The following is a 6,344-nucleotide window of genomic DNA, read 5'->3' as shown; positions in this document are numbered from 1 at the left end:
ATTTTTAACCCTTTTTTCACTACCTCGGGGGATGAATTATCAAACTCTGAAATTAGTTTTCTTCTCTTTTGATAAAATACCTTTTTACGAAGTTTCAAGTTAGTAGCTTTAAATAAAATTTGAACCCTATACAAACTTTCAACCCCCTTTCGACCCTTTAAGAGATGAGTTTTTAAAAACGCTGAAATTACTTTTCTCGTATTTTAATAATATGCCATTTTACAAAGATTCAAGCCCCGCACTCACAAAAATGTTTGATCTCCATACAAACTTTTAACCCTTTTTCACCACCTTGAGGGATGAATTTTCAAAAACGCTGAAATCAGTTTTCTTCTCTTTTAATAGAAATACCTTCTTATTAAGTCTCGAGTTCCTAGCTTAAAATAAAATTTGAACCCCATACACATTTTCAACCCCTTTTTAACCCTTTTAAAGGATGAATTTTTAAAAACGCTGAAATTATTTTTCTTATATTCTAATAGTATGCCTCTGTACAAAGACTCAAGCCCCGCACTCACTAAAATGTTTGATCTCCATACAAAATTTCAACCCCTTTTTCACCACCTTGAGATATGAATTTTCAAATACGCTGAAATTAGTTTTTTGCCATTTTAAAATAATACCTTTTTACGAAGTTTCAAGTTCCTAGCTTAAAATAAAATTTTAACCTCATACAAACTTTCAACCCCTTTTTAACCCTGTTAGGAGATGAATTTTACAAAACGCTGAAATTATTTTTCCTATCTTCTAATAATATCCCGAAATACAAAGATTCAAGTCCCGCGCTCGTAAAAATGTTTGATGTCCATACAAACTTTCAACCCCTTTTTCTCCACCTTAGGGGATGAATTTTCAAAAACGTTGAAATTAGTTTTCTTGTATTTTAATTTAATACCTTTTTGCAAAGTTTCAAGTTCCTAGCTTAAAATAAAATTTGCACCCCAAGACGAACTTTCATCGCCTTTTTAACCCCCTTAATAGTTGAATTTCCAAAAACGATCCAATTACTTTTTTTTGTAATCGGCTATTATGCCTTTCTAAGAAGTTTCAAAGCATTTGTAATGGAATCAAACATTCAACCCCTTTTTAACCCTGTTAGGGGATGAATTTTACAAAACGCTGAAATTACTTTTCCTGTCTTCTAATAATGTCCCCAAATACACAGATGCAAGTCCCGCGCTCGATTTTTTTTTAATATTCATACAAACTTTCAACCCCTGTTTCGCCACCTTAGCGTATGAATTTTCAAAAACCCTGAAATTAGTTTTCTTGTATTTTAATAATATATCTGTTTACAAAGTTTCAAGTTCCTAGCTTAAAATAAAATTTTAACCCCATACAAACTTTCAACCCCTTTTTAACCCTGTTAGGGGATGAACTTTACAAAACGCTGAAATTACTTTTATTGTCTTTTAATAATATCCCCATATACAAAGATTAAAGTCCCGCGCTCAAAAAAATGTTTGATATCCATACATACTTTCAACCCCTTTTTCACCACCTTAGGGGATGAATTTCCAAAAACGCTGAAATTAGTTTTCTTGTATTTTAATTTAATACCTTTTTGCAAAGTTTCAAGTTCTTAGTTTAAAATAAAATTTGCACCCCAAGACAAACTTTAATCCCCTTTTTAACCCCCTTAGGGGTTGAATTTCCTAAAGCGTCGCAATTACTTTTTTTTGTAATCGGCTATTATGTCTTTCTAAGAAGTTTCAAAGTATTTGTAACGGATTCAAACTTTCAACCCCTTTTTAACCCTGTTAGGGGATGAAAATTTAAAAACGCTGAAATTACTTTTCGTGTATTCTAATAATATCTCCATATACAATGTTTCAAGTACCGCACTCAAAAAAAAATTGTTTTCCATACAAATTTTCCACCCCCTTTTCACCACCTTAGGGGATGAATTTTCGCAAACGCTGAAATTAGTTTACTTGTTTTTTAATATTCTACCTTTTTACAAAGTTTCAAATTCCGAGCATAAAATAAAACTTGCACCCCATACAACCTCCCATCCCCTTTTTAACCCCCTTAGGGGTTGAATTTCTCAAAATCGCTTCTTATCTCTTGTACACTTTACAACTGTAACCTGGTGTGCAAATTTCAACTTTCTATCTTTTGTAGTTTCGGCTCTGCGTTGATGAATCAGTCAGTCAGTCAGTCAGTCAGTCAGGACACTTGCATTTATATATATATATAGAAAGACTAGCTGTTGCCCGCGACTTCGTACGCGTGGATTTGTACATTGGTTATACACGATGATTTTTAATCGGTGATCAGGAACATTTTCTTGTAACTCAGTAATTGATGTAGATCACGTTGAAGTCGTAATTACATGGAAATAAACTTGTTTTTTTTAATCATTATTTTAATTTTGAGATAAATTTTATCCTAAAATCTTTGTCCCTCTAGTAATCGGTATCTATGAGTTGTAGCCTCTTTACAAAGTTAATGGCAATTGATAATTTATGAGTAATAACTTGTCATTGTCATTGTTATATGCATAAACAAAGTCATAGATCCGTCAAATTTCCCGCCATATCAATGGCACTTGACGTATCGTAGTTACTTCATGTAGGATAACCATGTATTTAGTGATTATTAGTTTTAATTATGTTTTAACTTTTAGTTAATTAAACAATGAGATAATTGCGTGAGACCTAGCCTAATAAGTTTAATTTGGGCTAGATATTAATAATTTTAAACTCCTGATCACCGATTAAAAATCATCGTGTATATTCTACATTAGCTTAGAACATTATTTTATATTATACAGCAAAATATCGCAGTAGGACGGTTAATCATTTGTTAATTATTAATATTATACAACGCATGATACTTGTCTTTCACAACCTACGAAGTTTCAAGCCCCTAACTGAATAAAATTGTTCTCGGTATACTCCCTCTCAACCCCCTAGAAGATTTTCATGTCCTCTATTTAATAAAACATACTACTTAACTACCTATTTACGAAGTTTGAACTTCCTAGCTTTAAATAAAATTTCATTTCGTTTCATTTCATTTCATTTCAACTCCATTTGAACTCCATACAAATCTTCAACCCCTTTTTCACCACCATGGGGATGAACTATCAAAAACTCTGAAATAAATTTTCTTCTCTTTTGATGAAATACCTTTTTAAGAAGTTTCAAGTTTGTAGCTTTAAATAAAATTTGAACCCTTTACAAACTTTAAACCCCCTTTCGACCCTTTAAGTCCTTTAAGAGATGAATTTTAAAAACGCTGAATTTACTTTTCTCGTGTTTTAATAATATGCCATTTTACAAAGATTCAAGCCCCGCACTCACAAAAATGTTTGATCTCCATACAAACTTTTTACCCTTTTCGAGGGATGAATTTTCAAAAACGCTGAAATAAGTATTCTTCTCTTATAATAAAATACCTTTTTACGAAGTCTCAAGTTCCTAGCTTAAAATAAAATTTGAACCCCATACAAACTTTCAACCCCTTTTTAACCCTGTTAGGGGATGAATTTTTCAAAACGCTAAAATTACTTTTCCTGTCTTCTAATAATATCCTCAAATCCACTGATTCAAATCCCGCGCTCGAAAAAATGTTTCATATCCATACAAACTTTCAACCCCTTTTTCACCACCTTAGAGGATGAATTTTCAAACACGCTGAAATTAGTTTTCTTGTATTTTAATTTCATATCATTTTACAAAGTTTCAAGTTCCTAGCTTAAAATAAAATTTGAATCCTATACGAACTTTCAACCCCTTGTTAACCCTGTTAGGGGATGAATTTTACAAAACACTGAAATTCCTTTTCCTGTCTTCTAATAATATCCCCAAATACAAAGATTCAAGTCCCGCGCTCGAAAAAATGTTTGATATCCATACAAAACTTAAACCCCTTTTTCACCACCTTAGGGGATGAATTTTCAAAAACGCTGATTTAAGTTTTCTTGTATTATTAATGCCTCGGTACAAAAATTCAAGCCCCGAACTCACAAAAATGTTTGATCTCCATACAATCTTTCAACCCCTTTTTAACCCTGTTAGGGGATGAATTTTACAAAACACTGAAATGACTTTTCCTGTCTTCTAATAATATCCCCAAATCCAAAGACTCAAGTCCCGCTCTCGTAAAAATGTTTGAAATCCATACAAACTTTCAACCCCTTTTTCACCACCTTAGGGGATGAATTTTCAAAAACGCTGAAATCAGTTTTCTTATATTTTAATTTAATATCTTTTTGCAAAGTTTCAAGTTCCTAGCTTAAAATAAAATTTGCACTATATATGAACTTTCAACCCCTTTTTAACCCTGTTAGGGGATGAATTTTTCAAAATGCTGAAATTACTTTTCCTGTCTTCTAATAATATCCCCAAATACAAAGATTCAAGTCCCGCGCTCGAAAAAATGTTTGATATCCATACAAACTTTCAACCCCTTTTTCACCACTATATGGGATGAATTTCCAAAAACGCTGAAATTAGTTTTCTTGTATTTTAAGAATATATCATTTTACGAAGTTTCAAGTTCCTAGCTTAAAATAAAATTTGAACCCTATACGAACTTTCAACCCTTTTTTAACCCTGTTAGGGGATGAATTTTACGAAACGCTGAAATTACTTTTCCTGTCTTCTAATAATATCCCCAATTACAAAGATTCAAGTCCCGCGCTCGAAAAAAATAATTAATAGCCATACAAACTTTCAACCCCTTCTTCACCACCTTAGGGGATGAATTTTCAAAAACGCTGAAATTAGTTTTCTTGTATTTTAATTTAATACCTTTTTGCAAAGTTTCAAGTTCCTAGATAAAAATAAAATTTGCGCCCCATGACGAAATTTCATCCCCTTTTTAACCCCCTTAGGGGTTGAATTTCCAAAAACGTTGCAATTACTTTTTTTTGTAATCGGCTATTATGCCTTTCTAAGAAGTTTCAAAGCATTTATAGTGGATTCAAACTTTCAACCCCTATTTAACCCTGTTAGGGGATGAATTTTCAAAAACGCTGAAATTACTTTTCCTGTCATATAATAATATCCCCATATACAAAGTTTCAAGTCCCACACTCACAAAAATATTTGATCTCCATAGAAACTTTCAACCCCTTTTTCACCACCTTGGGGGATTAATTTTCAAAAACGCTGAAATCAGTTTTCTTTTTTTTTAATTTAATACCTTTTTACGAAGTTTCAAGGTCCTAGCTTAAAATAAAATTTGCACCCCAGGACAAAGTTTCATCCCCTTTTTACCCCCTTAAGCGTTGAATTACCTAAAACGTCGCAATTACTTTTTTTTGTCATTGGCTATCATGCCTTTCTAAGAAGTTTCAAAGCATTTGTAATGGATTCAAACTTTCAACCCCTTTTTAACCCTATTAGGGGATGAATTTTCAAAAACGCTGAAATTACTTTTCCTGTCTTATAATAATATCCCCATATACAAAGTTTCAAGTCCAACATTCACAAAAATATTTGATCTCCATACAAACTTTCAACCCCTTTTTCACCACCTTGGGGGATGAATTTTCGAAAACGCAGAAATTAGTTTTCTTGTTTTTTAATATAGTACATTTTTACAACGTTTCAAATTCCTAGCTTAAAATAAAACTTGCACCCCATACAACCTTTCATCCCCTTTTTAACCCCCTTAGGGGTTGAATTTTTCAAAATCGCTTCTTATCTCTTGTACACTTTATAAATTCAACCTAGTGTGCAAATTTCAACTTTCTAGCTTTTGTAGTTTCGGCTCTGCGTTGATGAATCAGTCAGTCAGTCAGTCAGTCAGTCAGTCAGTCAGTCAGTCAGTCAGTCAGTCAGTCAGTCAGTCAGGACACTTGCATTTATATATATAGATAGATAGATAGAAGATAGATTAGGGTTTCTTTGACAGCATACACCGTACCGTAACTACGTAAACACTTTGTAAGCGTTTTTAGTGCTATAGATAAAATTATCGAGTATTCTTGTAAGCGTTCCTATCATTAAAGGACTATCTAAGGAATAAGATTAATCTAGGTTTTATGAACTTTATTACTCGAAAACGAAATAGGTACATATTACCAAAGAGATTACGCAAGTTTTCTCCCCATGTTACATTCACGTGCCACATGAACCTTTCCATTACTAAGTATATTAAATCAATGCAAATCGTCCAAAAATAAAAATCCGGTTTAATTTTACATTATTTTATTACCTCCAAAGAATTAACAACGAGCCATGAAATTTACAATGATATAGTTTTTATTTACAATGGACAAAAGAGTTCGGGAGGGCCGGGAGGGCAGCTGCACGCGCCGGCTGTGCGAGGACATTATAACAAATCCGGCCACACCTGATAAATATACCTCATTATTCCATTCTCTTTCA

This window comes from Cydia amplana, chromosome 3 (genome assembly GCF_948474715.1).
Source record: "Cydia amplana chromosome 3, ilCydAmpl1.1, whole genome shotgun sequence".
Classification (NCBI taxonomy): domain Eukaryota; kingdom Metazoa; phylum Arthropoda; class Insecta; order Lepidoptera; family Tortricidae; genus Cydia; species Cydia amplana.
Note: the sequence above shows the minus strand (reverse complement) of the source record.